This window comes from Bubalus kerabau, chromosome 1 (assembly GCF_029407905.1).
Source record: "Bubalus kerabau isolate K-KA32 ecotype Philippines breed swamp buffalo chromosome 1, PCC_UOA_SB_1v2, whole genome shotgun sequence".
NCBI classification, from domain to species: Eukaryota; Metazoa; Chordata; class Mammalia; order Artiodactyla; family Bovidae; genus Bubalus; species Bubalus kerabau.
Window position 1 is genome coordinate 215,401,517 of NC_073624.1, and position 18,391 is coordinate 215,419,907.

The following is an 18,391-nucleotide window of genomic DNA, read 5'->3' on the forward strand; positions in this document are numbered from 1 at the left end:
CAGCACTGGTGTGTGACAACCGTGAGAATTCATGCAGAGGAGGGGGCGCAGCAAAGTGCTGCTGGGCTCTTTGAACTGTCACCCCCACAGTGCCCTTACCTGCAGAGACAAAAGCTTCCTGGCCCCACTCAGGCATGATTTTGAGCTCGAAATGACCAGAATGAAAAGAGTGGCCAGAACCAGGGGCGGGCTGCTGACTGTGGGTGGCCTGGATTTGAGCCCTGTAGCTTTCCCCAGATATGGCCCTCATGCAGATCGTGTACGGCAGAGCAGAGGGTACTGCGTTTCTGAGCTTTCCCCTCACTTTCGTCAGCCCGCAAAGGCAGGCCTTCAGGTCAACCACCTATGGAGGAGTAGGGGTGTGTGAACACAGGACCTGTACTGTGGGGTCCTTCCAACGTGGCCCCCTTCGGAATCAAAGAAGGGCCCGTTTCCCAGGGGCATGTGTATAGCCCCTTCCTTATCTCCCTCCCTTTCTTCCTTCTCTCTCTCTCTCTCTCTTTCTGGAACTACATGTAAAGTTGTCAGGAAACCCCAGCTGGGTGTATGATGGTGCTGGGCTTCACCTTGCCTCACTGGTGCTGGAGGTGGCAGGTGCTGGGTTCCCCGTGAACACTGTTATCCTCCCAGGGCTCGGCTCAGAGGCTCAGGAGATTTGCCCAATGCCAGCAGAGAAGCTGTGCTGGTCTGTTGTCAGCAGATAAAAAGGTCACAAAGGCAGTGAGAAAGCTCTAGAAGGCCTTTGTGATCCCTCTCCCCAAGAGCCTTGCTGGTTAGGCTTTTGTTACTTAACAAAGCAAGTGGTGCTTTCGCTCTTCAATCACAAATCGTGATGTTGACTACTTCAAAAAAGCAGAGTGAATATGATTCCAATATTTATCTTAGCACAAAACTAACATTTCAGGGCCTATGCCCATAATTCAAATGTTGATGGGGAACACATTGTGTGAATGTGGTGCAAATATATACAAGGGGGGAAGTTGCTTATATTTAATAGGGAAACATGAAGTAAACATTTTTGAATAAAATGGCAAAGACTTGGGTTCTAGTTGCAGTTTCTCAGTTGAGCATATTTAACTGGCATGTCCGAGGAGCTGTCATGTGGTCTGAGGGCGGAGCGGGGTGAAGGTCGAGTTCTTGTTACCAGCGATGCCTCTCAGAACACGAGCCCAAGACTCCGTATTCCCAGCTTTGCTGCGTGCTTGCTGATCTAGAGGCTGGCCTGTGGCTCTGGGAAGTTGAGCGCGGCTCCTTGTTCTCTCTCTGTCTTTGCTTCCACTCCAGTGCTCGTTAGTGGCAGGAGCCCTTATAAAGGCACGTGGGAAGGGGAGCGCGGCTCCTTGTTAAGGGCAGTTGCCTTCTGGCTGCTTTACAAGAGTCTCAGTCCGGAGGCTCCCCTCCCCGTGGCATGCTGTGTGTGGAAAAGAGAGGCGCAGGCCCTGTGTTCTCGCTCTAGGAATCCTTATGCAATGGAAAGCCCGGCTCCTGCCGGCATCTGACATCATGCGAGAAGGCCTCGCAAGCCTTATGTAAACACCCAGGTGCCTGTCTGTGCAAATGTGGGGCCTTGACACTGGCAGGCTCCGTTTCTGTTACCACTGCAGGGTGTGGACATGTGGGCACTCGCAGTTCCTTCTGGAAGTCTCCAGTCTTTGTCTGGATGGGGAGGCAGTTCTGGAGCTGCCGCTGCACAGCCCTAGCCCCCTGCCCCTGGGACGATTCATCAGGTTTGTAGAGGTGGAAGGCCTTTGTGATGCTGTGCATGCTGGTTCCTGGGGCTTTAGTTTCCATTCTAAATACGTCTTGCCTGCCAGGATACAGCCACGTGACTTCTGCAAGTGAAGAAAGGACACTTTGGACTTGTTCCCCTGGCTCTGCTCATGGTCATCGTCTTGTTCCGCAAGGTTTCATTTTCTCACTGGCTGTGCTGTGTGTTTGTATGGGCTTCCTGAGACAGCAGGACCATATAAGCCTTGGTGCCCCACTTTCCAGGGGACAGAGATAAAGTGACACCCAGAAGAAGTTCACAGGGAGGGGGGGACAAGGGGAGACCTGGAATCTCATTGGTTCAATTCAGCAGACACTGACCAGGCACCGGCTGTGTACCAGGAGCTGCACCATGAGTTGGGCAGGGGTGGTGGGGCAGACAGCGGGGCAGAGCTAGGTCACCCGCGGTTTCCTAAGGTGTAACGTGAGTAAAACAGAAGTTAGGACTTTGCTTGGGAAATTCAGAGGCCATTTGTTTCAGAGGATCTGCTCTGGGACCTAGAGGTAGTGATGATTAAATTGAAAATTAAAAATTATAAAGCTGATAACAGTGCTTATACATATGCCAGAAGCTGTTCTAGGTCCTTTATGGATGTTAATGCATTTAACCCTGACAAACAGTCTCTGAGGTGGATATTATTACCCACATTTTTACAGCTGTGTGTAATAACCCCTTGTCCGGGTTAGAACAGAGATAGGGTGCTGGTTTTTCACCCCAGGCTGTCCAACTCCAGGGCATATCCCCTGAGCCACTGTGCAGGTGGAAAGAAGCAGGCACAGGTGCTGAGTGTATTTCTGCTGCAGTCTTTTCCCTGGGGACTTGGTGTCTGGCTGATGACCCTGACCTGGACATTGGCTCTCTGTGCCTCCTGGGGATGGGCAGGATGGGACTGGTGCTGAGAGGAGAGGGCAGGCCAGGATGTGGCTGCCCACTGTCCAGACCCAGGGCTTTGTGGCCTTCTCTTTCTTGCAGAGAGCCTGGGACTCAGAGCTTTGCTGCTCTTTAGTTCCACTTGCCACCTGAGCAAAGTGTGGGGCCAGCTCTGCCCACTGGAAGCTGGAACCGCATCCCAGGGTGGGAGGTGGAGCTGGAGCAAGGGTGAAGTGACTGGACTGAGGCCCCGCCATGCCTCTTCTCCTGGCTGCTGCCAGTGGCTGCTTACCAGGAAGGAAGCACCATGGTGTGTGCCTCCCCAGCCTGCTGATTCCGCTCTCAGACGCGTCACGGCTTTCTCATGTGTCAGGCTCTCACGTCACACTCCTGCCCCTATCATTGCTATCTACTCCCACCTTGAAAACAGACAACAGTATGGTTGATTCGTGTCTGAGAAGCAACTGTCTGAGAAGTCTTTGGACACACTGCCTGAGCATGTGGCGTGAGATCCAGTGAGCAAGACTCAGCAGGGATGTCCAGGCCCGGACCAGGGCTGGGGAGGGAGACAGATGGTTGCAGAGGTGTGTGATGGCGGAAGAAAGGGTGGTGGTGATGTGGAGGTGAGATGCCTGTTTTGAGCATCTTCTACTTTGTTTAAGGCGTCACCTAGGAAACTTATAGATCTTTAGAAGCTGGGTGGTTTGGGAACCGTTTAGCCAAAGTGAACTGATTCCTCCACTGGGTGAGTAGTTGGGACATTCGGCTCAGGGTGCTGGGGCTGCAGGAGGAGGCATTCTTGTGAGAACCGGTGTGTGGAGGGCTGGGGGAGCAAGACTTTCCCTGGGCATGTTGAATGAGATAAGTGGTTGAAGCTGAAGACTTCAGCATCACACTGGGCCCTTGGGGCATCTGGGGATGATGGAAACTGTAGAGCTTTAGGCAAAATGTTATCTACCTCTGAAAGCCTGTTTCCTTCCAGCATCAGTACATCCTCCTACTTCTTGGTGGTCTCTAGGAGCAGCCCCAGTGGGTGTTGTGTATCTGGTAGCTCTTTGCTGCCTAAGGAATGACTGGAGGGGCCGCTTAGTGCCATTTCTGAGCCGGGAAGCAGTGGAGGGGGGCGGAAAAGCAGAGGAGTATTGGCTGAAGTGTCCCTTCCTTGTTTCCCTGAAATGGACCCATTGGTGTCACGGTGTTGGAGCTGGGGGAGGACGGGTGGTGTGAAGTGACTCCATGTCTCAGCTATGGGTGTGGAGAGGTCTGCTTGGGTGACATGGTGCCTGGCCTTCAAGACTCAAACAATACCTGGGTAAAGGCATGTCCCGTTGTAGGTGTCTTTTGAGGCAAAGAAAAATAGTTTTTTGTTTACTAAGAGAATCATCCCCTGTTGCTAAGGAAAGAGCTAGAAGGAAGGGGTGACGTGCCCGGAGGGGAGGGTGTGTGGTGATAGGACTTCCTCTGGGGGAGGTGCCAGAGGAGGAGCTGAGGGGTGGCCCTGTATCTTCTATGCCCTCTGTGCTCTTGCTGGGACTTGGCCTCTCTAGGACCCGTCCCCCTCAGGCCCCCACGGAGCAGAACACACCACGTGCGGAGTCTGAATGCCCTGATGACCCGCTTTCCTTCTGAGCCATTGGTCCAAGCTCCATCATCTCTGTCTCCTCCCGGTGGCCCTGGGTCCCCAAGCCTCAGGCTGTTGTCTACCCAGTGTCAAACTGATGGGGGCTCTGGCACAGCTGCGGACCCTTTAGATCTTTGTTCTCTTACCTGGGTTCTCTTCTCCCCAAGGCAGGGTTTCCTGGAGTGTGGTCTGTGTATGACCGCTGGTGCCCACAGTGACTCTAGGAGTCCCCTTGGGGTACTTTTTTTGAAGTTAATAGTTATGGTTGTGTTTGATGTATACTAAAAGATGTTCATGAACATACGCAATCTCAGGTTTTGGGTTTCTCAGGCATTAGAACCAAGGATGAGACCTGAAGTCTGTGGGTGACTGCAGAGTGTGCTGGTAACAGCAGGGCTTTGGGGACAGACTGCCTGGTTCACATCCTGGCTCTTCCCTCTACAGACTGTGACACCTTGGACTTGTTGCTCAGTCTTCTGTCTAACTGGGGATCATAAGAGGCCCTCCCTCTAGGGTTGTTGTGAAACTGAGCGAGTTAATGCATGTAAAACATTTAGAAAGTGCTCGACAGATAATGCATACTCTGTTGGTATTAATATTATTTAAAGAAATAATATTGAACAAAGAGTAGTGAAGATGGTATGCAAATAGCCAGCTCCAAAGTAAATGTTCTTTCTGCATAGATAATCCTGGATTCCTAGTTCAGCTCTGCACCTGCTCTTTCTGTGTCCTGGGGAAGACATGGTAGCTCTCTGACTCCTCAGTTTATTCATCTGTACAATGGGGAATGGAATGTTTACCTTGCAAATTTGCAAGGTTAAAAATAGGAGACCACCCTGGCATAGTGACCGGCACACAGGGGTCATTTGGGGGCAGCTCTTGTGATGCTGTTGATGACATTGTTTCTGCTGCTATACCTACCCTGTGAGCGCCTGGGGGATGGGACCAAACACACGCATCTTGGGAACTAGAAGCACCCAGGATGGGGGAGATGCTAGACAGACTCATCAGGGCTGTGTTCTAAGCTCAAGGACAGGCATCTAAGAGTGAGCTCAAGGCAGGTGGGGCTGCTGCCTTAGGAACTCAGGCAGCTTCAGGGAGAGACACCCAGGGGTGGACCAGGAGGAGGAGGAGCTCAGGCTGCTTCAGCGAGAGACACCCAGGGGTGGAACAGGAGGAGGATGATGTTGGGATTTCAGGCTGCATTAACTGTGAGGCTGCCTTTTTGAGGGAAAGTGGGAGAAGAGGCCAGGCAAGGGGGAGTGGTGTTTGAGCCTGCCTGAGGCCACTTCTTAGCTCCACTGTCTTCCTGGGCCCTGGTGACATGTGCTCTGGGAATCTCCTCAGGGCCTGCCCTCCCGCCCTGCCCTGGGCCCCCTGGGTGAGCTCTTGGTTCCCAGTGAGACCAGGGTGGCTTCAGTCTCTCCTCTTCCAGCCACTGGCCTCAGCTGGGCTGTGGCAGCCCTCAGGAGGAGCCTCCAGGTGGCCGGCACCGTGGCCAACCAGGCATGCTTTCTAGAAGGCTGACAGGTGAAAAATGACCGAATCTCCTGACCCTTGGCCTGAAGGAATGTGTAGACAGTTACACTATGGTGTCCTAAACTGGTGGCCTTGGGACTCTAGTGATCTGAGAGTGTGGAGAAACCTCTGTTAAGTGGCCTGCAACCCCCTCACAGGCGAAGAAAGTGAGAGTTCTGACCTCTGGCCTTGAGATTGCTGATAGGAGAGGTCCTCCTATGGCTGTGCAGGAAAACCCGAGCAGGGGCCAGGCGGTGGTGTTGCAGCCCCAGCTCTGGGAGGGGGAGCGGTGGTGGACCCTGGTCTGAGCTTGTGAAATGATACATTTTGCCCTCACTGTGTGCTCTGTGGAAAGAGATCAGTCTAGACCCCTTTCTTGTTTTCAATTAGTGTACCCCCACTAGCAGTGAGTATACTCTCTCCAGGGGACAGAGAGTGGCCCTCTCTATGTGGGGGTAGTAATAATAATCAAAAGACAGTATTGCTAGTTGTATTACTACAGCTGCTGTTAATTAAACATTTACTAAGAACTGTGGTACTGGAGAATACTCATGAGAGTCCTGTGGACTGCAAGGAGAGCAAACCAGTCCTAAAGGAAATCAACCCTGAATATTCATTGGAAGGACCGATGCTGAAGCTGAAGCTCCAGTACTTTGGCCTTTGATGAGAAGAGCCGACTCATTGGAAAAGACCCTGATGCTGGGAAAGACTGAGGGCAGGAGGAGAAGAGGGCAACAGAGAATGAGATGGTTGGATGGCATCACTGACTTAATAGATGTGAGTTTGAACAAACTCTGGGAAATGGTGAAGGACAGGGAAGCCTGCAGTTAATGGGGTTGCAAAGAGTCAGACACGACTTAGTGACTGAACAACAATAAGCCCCACTCTGTCCTTATCTGAGCTACCTATAAGCCCTAGGTGGTAGATGCCACCTCCGTTGTACATAAGGAAACTGAGTTGAAGAAACCCTAAATGACTATTTATTAATTAATAATATGACTATTTATTAAATAATGTTATTATTATTTGAAGAAACATCATATACAGCCTAGTAAATGGGCTCAAAGTCCTGAGCGTGGATTCCAAAGTCCATGCTTTTAATCTCTTTAGCTTTTCTTTTGGTCTTTATCATATAAAAAAAAAAAAGGCAAGAGAGGATTAAATTGCATTTCTGTTCTGGACCTGATTGTCCTCAGAGCAAGGATTGTGTGTGCGATGATTCTGGCCTTTGCCCTTACCCCTTGGGTCAGTGGCCACAATACCCGTAGCCATCCTCGTAGGCCGTGTCAGATGCAGCTGCTGCTCTGGGCTCTGCGGAAGCTTTCCCTCTGCCCATGGGCCACTGTAGTGACAGAGCCTGGCCTGGGTCTGTGATGAGGTGTCTAGGAAGGCTGCTGTACTAGAGGCAGGCGTCTAGGGCCCTCTCCCTGGCCAGCAGTGTGGCCTGCTGGGGCTCCCTGTGGCACCTTCCTGGGGTACTCCAGACATCAGCTGGGGGCAGATGGCTGGTCTTTGTCCTTCCGATGCCAACTCCGGAGTCCTGTACAGTCAGCCAGTCAGAGAGGATGTTGTGATGTACGTGATTGTGAGGTTTGGTGCTCCTCTCCGAAGCCCAGACTTCCTGTGTGAAGGTGAACCAGGCATTCCCTCCACTTTGTGGGTGTCTGCCTCTTTCTCTGTAGAGTGGGCTGGCCAGCCTTGTCCAGCCTCGGCCACAGGGTCACTTTCAGGACAGATGAGCTTAGTTAGTGGAGGCTTTGCTCTAAATCTAAGAGGGTGCGTGGTTGCCTTTAGATGCCCCCGGGAAGCCTTCCTTGATGCGTCTGTTGGGTTAGGGGCTGTGTGTCCCCAGGCCCCGTATATCTTCTGTTAGAGCTGATATTACACTGCAGCAGAGCGGCCAATCTGTGTGTTGTGTCCCCCGCACCCCTCCCCCAAATCTGAGAGTTTTTGAGGGAAAGGACTGTGCCCCGATCGCTCTTGGTGGCACAGAGCTGACACCCATTACGTATTTGTAGAATTAGGAGATGATTGAATGAATCCATTTCCAACTGGGGGACGTGCTTGTGAGTCTTTCTCAGTTGGCAAAGAACTTCTAAGAGAGATTAGGAGGGGGAGGAATCAGATGTCATGTCTCCTTAATATTCTTTGTCTGAGTAACCTGTGGGTAGATCAGGTGTGGCTTGATCCAGCACCCAGCCTGTCTCCATGACAGGGTTTCATTCTCCCCATTCCTTGGTTCCTTTAAGTGAAGCTAGTCCTATTCTCAGACCCCGCATGGTGAAAAGATGACTACAGCAACTCTGCCCCCATATCCTCTCTGACTCAGTCTCGTGGGACAGATGGGGAATCTCGGTCCCAGCATTCCAAGGAGGTCCTGGAGCTCATTGTGATCGGACTGGCTTTGGTCATATGCCCTCTCCTGAACCAGTTACTGGCCAGGGGAAGGCCGTGTGCTAATTAGCTTAGATGAGACGTTTGCTCTACCCTACATGGAAATGAGGAGGCGGGCATGGCAACCCACCCCAGTATTCTTGCCTGGAGGATCCCCTGGATAGAAGAACCTGGAGGGCCACAGTCCGTGGGGTCACAAAGAGTCAGATGTGACTGAACAACTATGCACAGCACAGGTGGAATAACAGTGTGGGAGGGTGGATCCTCCAGGGAAATGGAGGCTGTTGCTGAGAGAAGGGGAGAGGCATATGGAGGAAATAGAAGGCACTTTCCTCATAGATAGCATTTTATGTAAAAAAAAAAAAAAAAAATCAGTGCATCCATGCCTCAATTCTGGGCCCCTTCAAGCTAAAAAGATGTTTTCCCCTTCAGTTGTCTGCATCAGCCCTGCAGTTCTGTGTGCATATCCAGTAAGGGCCCAGTTGCTCCACAGATGCCTCCCTGGCTTAGCTGGGGACCGGCTGTTGGCACTGGGCTCTTTCGTGCTTTCTGGCTTAAACACCTCTCAGTCTGTGTGTCTTGCTCATGGCATGTCAACTAGGTGGGACCCTAGAAGGCATTGGTTGCGAACTGCCCGATGAGAAAACCAAAGCCCAGAGACGTGAAGGCTCTTCCCTGACAGCGTAGCCAGTGTCAAAGCCAGGATCAGAACCTGGTGTCCTGGTCCCATCTCGGCTTTCTTCCTAACCCTCACCCTCCTTTCTACTTTGAGATGAGATTTCAGAGCCACAGACGCACACAGGAGAGACTCAGGCAGGAGTCTAGAGGACTCATTACAGGAGGTCGAGCACCAGGATGGTGCCTTGTAGAACAGTCCTGTCTCCAGATGCAACCCTGAGCCTGCCTGCCCTTGGGTGCCCAGCCCAGGGTCTGCGGCTGGCCTCCAGGCTCCAGAAAGTCAGCAGTTAAGTTGGCAGCCTTTGCCTTTGTCCTTTCTGAGCTGAGTGATTAGGATCTCTAAGAGTAACCATTATCTGTGTGTTTGGGGAATGCATGTTTTTCACACATGCAGCCCTTCCAGAAAGATTTAGCCTGGGGATGCAGCAGACGGGCTCTCCACTGAGGGCAGATACCAATCATTTTTACAATTGTTTGCAACAGGAGAGGAAGCTTGAGCTTAACAGTTCTGTTGTGGATGGATTTGGGGGAGAAGCATGAATGAATTGTCAACAGGATGGCTTCTGCTTTTATCCTGGGATTTGCTGCCGTCCCTGCACTCCGGCCACCCTGTGCAGAGCCCCAGGATTTACATTCCTCACAGGTGTGGGCCTCATTGCGTGCTGAGGTCTCAGGGGCCCGGCTGGCATCTGTAGAAGAGAACCTGTCAGGTGTGTCGGGGGAGGGAGCACGGTCCTCAGAGGGGAATTTGGGGCAGCCCCCACACTTCTTCAGTTGGGGGAGGGTCCCCAGCCACGGACACAGACCTGAGTGAGTACCCACCAACCTCTGGAGTTGATCTGAGCCCCCATAATGTTTTAAAGAGCCCTTGACAGCAGTGACCAAGAGGGATAGCTTTTTCAGCCTCTTGCTAGGGGGAAAAAAAAAAAAGATCCTGCTCAGAAATGCATTTGCGGGAAGTTTGAAGTTTGAAGCCCTCCAGCTGCAGCTTGGCGGCCTGGGTGGTCGGGTGGGTGGGATGGTGTCCTCGAGTGGGCGGGGAGTGGAGCATGGCAGCTGAGGAGCACGGCCGGGAGGGCAGAAGTTGCGTCTAAACAGCGGTGGTGGGTGTGCCATCTGGCGGGCCTGGGTTCAAGTCTTGCCTCTTGTTCAGCAGCTGCAAGAACTTGGGCAAGCTACTTGGCCTCTCTAAACCACAGTTTACTTATCTATAAGATGGAGATAATACCTCTTTGGATATGACGAGATTTAAGTGAGAAATTGCATGTAAAGCTCTTGGTGCTATCAATGGAAGTGTTCTTTGCTGTTATTACTAACAACGGTGGTGGTGGTGTCAAAGGTGCCCTGTCCCTGGTCTCCATCAACACTTCCCCAAAGACCCCAAATAAACACCAGAGCTTTGAAAACATACTGTGTTTCTAGCCCTACTCCCCCTTCCAAGCAGACGACCACCTTTAAGCTCCTGTATTGTAGAAATTCTGGCGCCGTCCCTAATATTGATACAGGTGATATTTCAGAATGATTTGTCACTTTCCAAATGTCAGGCAGTTCTGGGTGGGACAGAAGCCAGAGTGCGTGATTCCTGATTCAGAGAGGAGGCGGGTGGGAGCTGAGTACACGCATATACCTGGGGTGGTAAAAGGTAGGACAGGTGGAAGGACGGGCAGAGGCAAGTAGAAACGGAGGCCCAGGACGGTTTCCCATACCGCACCCCGATAATGACCAGACAAGGAAGGTGGGGGGCTGAAGTCACACTGGTCAGCCTCAGGGGTCTTTTTTTCCTGTGTGACGTGGTGGTGGACACTCTGCTGACAGTTTGACTCCATCTTCCAGGAAAAGTGGCTGGTGTCATCCCAGGTGTCACGGTCAAGAGGAGCAGAGTCGTGCCTGCTGAACACAGGCCTGTGCCTCACCCCCCCCAAACTCGCTCTTTCAGAAACATGCCCTCATCAGTTTTCGGGAGCCCAGGGTATGGGGGGGTGGGCGGCATCTTGACACTCAGGCCCTGAGGATGGTCATCTGGGTCTTCTGCGGGCATCACCATGATCTGGCTCTCAAGTGAAGTGCCTCGGGAGTTTGGAGGTGTCCTACGTGTGTCCATTCCTGCTTGTGCCCCCCACTGTAGCAGGCAGTGCCCCGGAGGCATAGTTTCTCCAGGAAATCCTCTCAGCCCACACCCCACCCTACCTGGTGGGGTAGGTGAGACTCCTGAGTGGGTGGTCTTCTGTGGTGGAAGGTGGTGCCCGTGCCCCGGCTGGGAGAAGTCCCCCTGGCCGTGTCCTCACTCTAGCGTGTGGGTCCCCTGGCCTCCCAGTTGAGGACAAGTTCCACTCTTGTCATTCCCCTGCCTCCAAGGGCCTCCTTTGTTTTGTTTCTAGTTGTTTATTTGGTTGGCCAAGTGGCAATCTTGGCCCCAGAATACATGAACCGTTGGGCTAAGATCTGAGTTCGTGCTGTGCTGTGTCCTAGGAACCTGGCACCATACTTAGTAATCAGTGTTTCATCATGTTCCTGTTTTATGCCAGGCCCTGTGCTAGGACTGGGGTACAGCAGTGAGCACCACAGATGAGGCTGCATCCCCAGAACTTAGAGTCCAGAGGTGAATCCTGGGAGCTCAATATGTGCTGGTAGGAGGAGCGATCTAGTGAAGGGTCCAGGAACCCTCCTGGCCGGGGCAGGGTCCCTGACTCTGTCAGCTCCTCTGGACATGGGTGGCAGGACTCAGGGCTGCTCCTTCTGAAGGTGGTCAGGACTAGGGCCCTGATCGCTTCTGATGAAAGGGGCTGGCGGGCAGCCCAGGCCTCGCTCACCCAACCTGTTGGGGTTTCAGATTTGTTCCATCTGAGCAGTCAATTAATTAGTAATTGGAGCTCCCATCATCCCGGGCTCTGAGCGAGTTACAGGGCGCCCCTCCTTCCTCCTTTCCATTCGCTCAAATTGAGCAGCCAGGTCCTGTGATATCATTTGAAACCCTGCCAAGAAGCAATTAACATGCTGTTTGCTGACAAGGATTTGCTGCCGCTCCAGGAGCAGGGGCCGGGATGGGAAGGCCAGTGGCGGGGAGTCGAGCCGTGAGAGCAAACAAAGGTGCGGATGGAGGTGCTGCTACCGGTCTTTGAAAGTTGCCAGGCCAGGCGGGAGTGGCCTTCTCTCCTCGGACCTCCTCCTCTCGCCCCTCCCTGCCCAGACCTGCACACTGCAGGGGTGGCCCTGGATTGTAGAACAGGATGGGTTTCTTGGGAATTCTGATGGCAGTGGCCAGTTACTGAGCTCTTACCAAGTGCCAAGTGCGCTGGACTGAAGAGCCCATTCAGTCCTCACAACAACCTGGAGAGAACCCATTTTACAGGCCAGGAAACGGAGGCACCAGAAACGAAAGGGCTGGCCCCAGGTGACCCAGGCAGTAAACGGTGCAGGAGAATCTGAGCATCTGGAAAAGCCTGCATGTTCAGGCGGGTACCCAGTGTGGATAAAAGGGTCAACCCCTGGGCCCACCGCCAGGTCACGGTGACTTGCTACGGGACGCGGGCTTGATAAATGGTGCTGTTGCGTAATCAGTGGCTGCCTCTGCGGGGTGTTAGGTGGAATCTGGCGGAGTGGCTGGCCCAACCCAGCCTTGCTGACAGAGCAGAGGCCCACGGCAGTGAGGGGCCCGCCTGGGTGAGGCTGAGGGGCAGGGCCACGTCCCCGTCCCGGGTGGTTGACCCTGTGACAGACCCTGGGGGACCCTTGAGGAAGCACCTGCAGGTGGCGGTGTCCTGATGGGAGGGGACTGGGAGGCCTCTCTCAGTGGCTAGGGTCCCCATGCTCTGCTTCCCCACCTTCTCAACAGCTTTGGGGCTGGCCTGTGGGGACTCCTGTCTTCCCTGCTGTTGACTCATCCTGGGTGGAATTATGTACAGAAATTAGTCAATGGAGCCGGTCCGTGGACCACAGGCAGCTCCCTGCAGGCACAGTGCAGGGGCTGTGCCCGCCTCAAGGGTCCTTCCAGGACCTGGAGCGGTAGCTTCATGGGTGTGTTTTGTGGGGGAGGGGACTGCTCCTTGCAGGGCAATACATACAGTTGGAGGCTGGTGGCCCTGCCCTCTGCCTAGTGGCTGTCCCCCCATCCTCCTGAGAGGGGAGAGTAAGCTCTGGCTTCTGCCGGCTTCCAGGAAGACATGGAGGCCCTGAAACTGGAGGTGCTGGCGCCTCCCACCCAAAGCCCTTCCCAAGCACCCCGTGTGCCAGGCACAGAGTTGGGCACTGAGGATTTGGGGAAAGCAGCATATGTAGGAGTCAGAAGAATCTGTGCTAGATGGGGCAGGCGTGAGAAATGCTGTCCCACAAGAGGGCTCCTTGTTGATTTCCTTAAGGTAGCATGGACCCTGGGTGACACTTGTATGGGACACGTGGTGCAAAAGGGCAGATAGCAACAAGTGCACCCCTCTGCCTGTTTCCATCATCTGTGCCCTCCCGCAGAGACAACCACGGTTTCCAGGGCGTCCTTTGTGTCCTGCCAGAGATGTGCTCAGTCAAGCATACGGGGGTCAGGGCTTGTGCATATATCTAATACCCCCAAGCTTTTTCTTTTCTTGAATAGCAGTGTACTCTATATGCCAATCTGCCTGATTGCTTTTTTCCCCTTTAATATTTGGCACATCTCGACACTCATTCTGTATCAGCTTACACAGAGCTGCCTCGTCCTTTTTATTGGCTGCATATTATTCTGTTATGTAACCAGGCCATACATTTTTGGACCAGTGCCCCATGGATGGGCTTTGTGGCTGCTTCTTGTTTTTCTCTGTTAACAAGTGACCCTGCTGCAGTGAATATCTTCGTTAACATGTGCGTGAGCAGGAGAAATTCCCACAGTGGATGTGCTGATCGAAGCAGATACGCATTTTTGAAGTTTGCCTGATGCTGCCATGTTGCCTCACGCAGAGGTTGTCCCACTTTTCCTGTCTTGGCAGCAAGGTGTGAGTGGCTCGCTTCCCCATATCTCCACTAATGAGGAACTGTATCAACTATGCCGATCTTTGCCAATCTGATGGTTGAAAAGTGGTATCTCATTGTGGTTTGGATCTGCGTTGATACAGTTGTGGGTGGCTGAGCTCTTTTGCATGTGTTGCAAGCCACGTGTAGCTTCCAGGTAGGTTTAAGCAGAGGGCCATGTGAGTGGTGGCGTGACCCTTCAGTGGCAGGCCTGCTCACTCTGGAGCCCACTAACCAGTGCTCGCTGAGTGACACACGCTGGTCAGGAAGGGGCAAAAGAGACCTGGGATGGGGTTGCCTGGGCCACTCTGCCAAGGGTTAGGTGAGGAGGGGTTTGCCTGCCTGGAGTGCTGGGGCAACATGGCATTTAATTCACTTCTGTCTGGTGATGGAGAGGAGAACTTGGACTCTTTAGACCATGGGAAGAGGGGGGGGCAACCTTCTCCCTGAATGGCAGGCAGTTCTGCCTGGAGGCTGGGAGGTAGATGCCTTGCTGTCTCTAGCGCTTCCCACTCTTGGGACTTAGAGCCAAGGTGGCTGCTATGGGACACTCTGCTCCTCATTGAGCTGCCAGGCTCCGGGCCAGGGCATCCTCGCTGCCTGGAGCTTTCTGTGCTGCAGGGCCCATGGTGGTGGTGGGTGAACTCCACGTGTGTCCATCTGGTGTGTGGACCAGCTCCCACCCCCTGCTCCTGTGAGCTGTGGTTTCAGGCCTGTTCTCCACACTCTGCCTTCTCCTCTCCGTGCCTCCAGCCCCAAAGCAAGGGGGGGCGAGCTCTCAGTGCTTCTCACCTGGCTCCTCCCTGACTCCGATCTCTTCCCCTGCTCTCCGACTTGACCACTGTGGCTCCTTAGTGAACTTCTTCCCCTTGATGACAGTTGTGGGCATGGGACTGCCCACCTAGAAGCCTCCATGGATAAGAATGAAGTCCCCCCTCTGAGCAGCCCCTGCCTCCAGTTCTCCTCTCCAAACTCCATCTTTGTCCAGATCTGCCAACCCGCCCTCCCCAGACACGCGCTGTGCCTTTGGGCCTCTGTCTGATCTGTTCCCCAGGCCTATGATCGTCTTCCTTTACTCAACGCTTACCTGCCCTGAGATCGAAGTCGGAGGCGCTGCCCAAGAGTCATTCTTCAGCCACACTGACCTGCTCTCTCTGCCCAGGGGCCGCTTTGGGGTCAGTCTCCAGGGGTCCAAGGGATTGGAGTGGCGGTGATGGCTGTGGTCATAGTCACAGCCCACAGGTGTGGTGAGTGGCAGGTGTGACACGAGGCTGAGGGTCAGAGCGCGGAGCTAGTGCCTGTGGGTGCTGGAGGTCGAGTCCCACCTGGGAGAACAAGTGCTCCCTCCTCACCTGGGACACCAGCCTTGTCATCTCGCTGCCGCTGCAGCTGGAGCTCCTGGCCCAGGGCCTGGCAATGTGGTGGTTGCTCAGTAACTGGTGAGGGAGGGGATGAGGGGTGAGAAAGGTTTTGAGCAGAAAAGCAACAGTCAGAGCTGCCTGGTTATGAGTCAGTGGACTGAAAGGAGGAGACGCTTCCAAAGGCTGTGTGGGAGTCCACACGGGTGGACCCAGGGGACGAGGGCCTGGGTCAGGGAGGAGAGTAGCGGGGGGGGGAGGGTGGCCCATTCTGACAGAGCCTCCTGGGGCTCTCTCTGTGAGCTGGGTACAGGCTTGCCCACCAGGTCCGTCCCTCTGCAGAGCAGGGATCGCTGCTTTCTTCTTGCAGGTGTCCAGCACAGCGCTCACACGTGGCTAGCATGCAGCAGGTGTCCACTGGAAGGCGCTGGCTAAGCTTGGACCCGGAGCCCTGAATCCTAAGGGAGTCTAGGTGGGGAGGCATTTTCAGTGGGTGCTCTGCACCTTTTCTGCTTCACAACCAGAGGTAAGGGCCAGGCAGAGCCAGACGTGGGTGATGGCTTTGGCTTTCGAGGTTTCTGGTGTCATTTGCTGAGGAGGAGGTTGCCATGTAGCTCGCTGTCTGTAAAGAGCCCAGTGCAGGGTCTGGGCACAGCAGGTGCTTAGCCAGTGGGAGCCATTGTGATGGTGGTGCTAGAAGCCAGGAGGAGAGAGGGCTTGGAACCCCCAGGAGTCAGAACAGAATGAGGGCGACACCCTGGAGCAGCCCCTCTGGGGACTGTTGTGTGGCCTGCGACATCAGCTGTGGTAGCAGAAGGCTGGCCTTGCCACTGTGGTCTGGGGCCTCTCAGGACAGGCTCTGCAGGACTCGGTAAGGATGACTGTTCTTGTGCCCTCCTGACCTGTCCAAATAGATGAGTGTGTGGTCCTGCCCTCAAGACTGTTCTGGGTCCCCGCCGGCTCTGGTTCTGGGTGGACAGGTGGGCTCGAGGCTGGCACGTAGAGGGGAGAGAAGTCAGGGACAATCTGGGGGCCTGGTGTCTGGCTAGGACCTGCCCTCAGTCCTGTGCCAGGCTGATGTCACCAAGTGTGAGGCCCATCACCGGGCACAGGGGTGATGAGACGGAAGGAAGGTCTTGGGAGGCCAGGCAGCCATTGTTGGCTGGCTTACCTGGATTAGGCTTTTCATGTGGAGGGAAGAAAGAGATCTGCTTTGTCGCAGCCGAGGCATCAGGCTGGAAACACGGTTGGTGTTCCTGGCAATCCCCGACACTCTCCAAAGCTTATTTGTTGCCTTCCCGAGACACGTCCAGGTGCTCCCTGTTATGATAACAAGTGGTGACACAGAGTTAGCTTGAAATGGGATAAACAAACAGACTAAAAATAACTGGATTTGGGGTGGCTTGGCACCGAATCCAGCTTGCAGGCTGTCGCTGCTCAGCCAAGGGTGAAGGCAGGCATCATCAAAGGCACCACGACCCTCAGAGCCCTGGGGGAGCTGGGGTAGGGTGTGGCTGAGTCCCTCTCCCGTCCCCACTCCCGCCACCCTGGAGCTGTGGGCTGCCTGAGGGTGGAGGTGCCAGATGGTGATGAGACCCCGGCGGGAGGGGTGTGGTGGGCCCGGATGCGAGCGAGGCGGTTTATGTCTGTTTGGAGGAAGCTGGGCCAATGTTTGGACATCTTTATGGTTTGGGGAGTTTCTTGGCCTCACCCAGAGGAGCCACGGTTGCATCAGAATTGGAGGTCCTGTCCTTGGTGGCCCATGCACTGGGAGAAAAGAGCCAAGGGAGCCACTCTGGAGTCTGTGGAAAGATGGGGAAATATGACTGCTTTCTAATCCCAGGCTGCTGCTCCAGATCACCTTGTGCTTCATGAAGGGATTTACGTGATGCATGGGAAGACTGCTCTGGGCGAGGCAGAAGAGGAGGATGGGAGTCATACCTGTGCTGGGTTGCATACCCAGGATGGACGTACATCTTGCAGAAGACCTGGCCCAAGGAAAGGCCCATCACAGGGCACAGAGAGAAGAGAGTTCTGGTGCAGGACCCACTTCCTCTGCCGTCACTACCTGTCCATCAGTGATGATGCTCTTAGAGATCACAGGCTTGCTTCACCACTGACCCCTGGATTCCCTCTAGCAAACAAACGTCCACCCTGGCAGTCATAGGTCCTGCCTCCCACATCTTTGTTTCTCCTCCTGGCCATGGGGTAGGACTGGGTTTCACTCTCCCCTGATGTTCAGTGTGGCCATGTAATATAATTACGTGGCCCAGCATGTAATGCGTCTTATTTTCTCTTTCCCTCTGGCACAGAAATCCAGAGAATATCTAATCTGTCTTCTCGGAACCCAGAGTGAAGACGGCAGGGCAGAAACCCCAGCCGACCTGCAGTGGGTGTGTTGTGTAGGCTTGAGGCTGTTTGTTATTGCAGAATCACCTAGCCCATCCTGATGGTCTAAGGGAGGGAAAATTCCCCATGCGTAGCCTAAGAATCAAAACCTAAGAGCTTAGAAAGGTAGCAAATGGCTTTTCACAGCACCTCTTTGCTCACTAAGTACCACTCCCACTTTATCACGTAACCCTGTTTATCTTCATGTGCTGTGCGTATTTGCTCAGTCATGTCCAACTATTTGTGACCCCATGGACTCCTCTGTCCATGGAATTCTCCAGGCAAGAATACTGGAGTGGGTTGCCATGCCCTTCTGCAGGGGATCTTCCCAGCCCAGGGATCAAACCTGAGTCACCTGCATTGCAGGTGGATTCTTTACTGTCTGAGCCACCAGGGAGTTTTATATCTGTTTACAGGCTTATTAGGTCTCCCCTCTAGAAAGTCAGCTTCGTGAAGGCCAGGACCCCCAACCCTCAGGTTTATATCTGAGTAGCCAGTGTGTACTGTGGAGCTGGTCCAGGATGGGAGGCCCACAAGGACTCGATGAGTTCCTGGATTGGGAGGTCCGAGGGGTGCGGTGACCTAAGGTGGAGACTTGTAAATATACTTGTTTGGTGCTGACAGTGAAGCAGGAGCTTGACGAGTTATTCTTTGAGTGAACGAGCTCTGGTGGAGAGGGGATGGGGTGGTGTCATTTCATAATGTGGGAGAAATGGCGAGCTCTCCAGGAGGGGAGACTATGGTGCCTCATCTTCTCTGTGCTCCCAGCCAGCTCCATGCAAGGAGCAAAGGAGGAGCTACAGTTTCTGGAGAAAGGAAGAG

General features: G+C 53.8%; 2 long non-coding RNA genes across 5 annotated transcripts in view; both read left to right on the top strand.

Moving 5' to 3' along the window:
• The window catches only part of LOC129632557 (uncharacterized), a 258,203-nt gene that overhangs the window by 8,898 nt on the left and 230,914 nt on the right, over positions 1-18,391 (top strand). The gene's annotated exons all lie outside the window — the stretch shown is intronic.
• LOC129632573 (uncharacterized) lies at positions 15,612-17,456 on the top strand. Its single transcript, XR_008704593.1, has 2 exons — positions 15,612-15,707; positions 17,025-17,456. It is a non-coding gene; the product is annotated as an uncharacterized LOC129632573 (long non-coding RNA).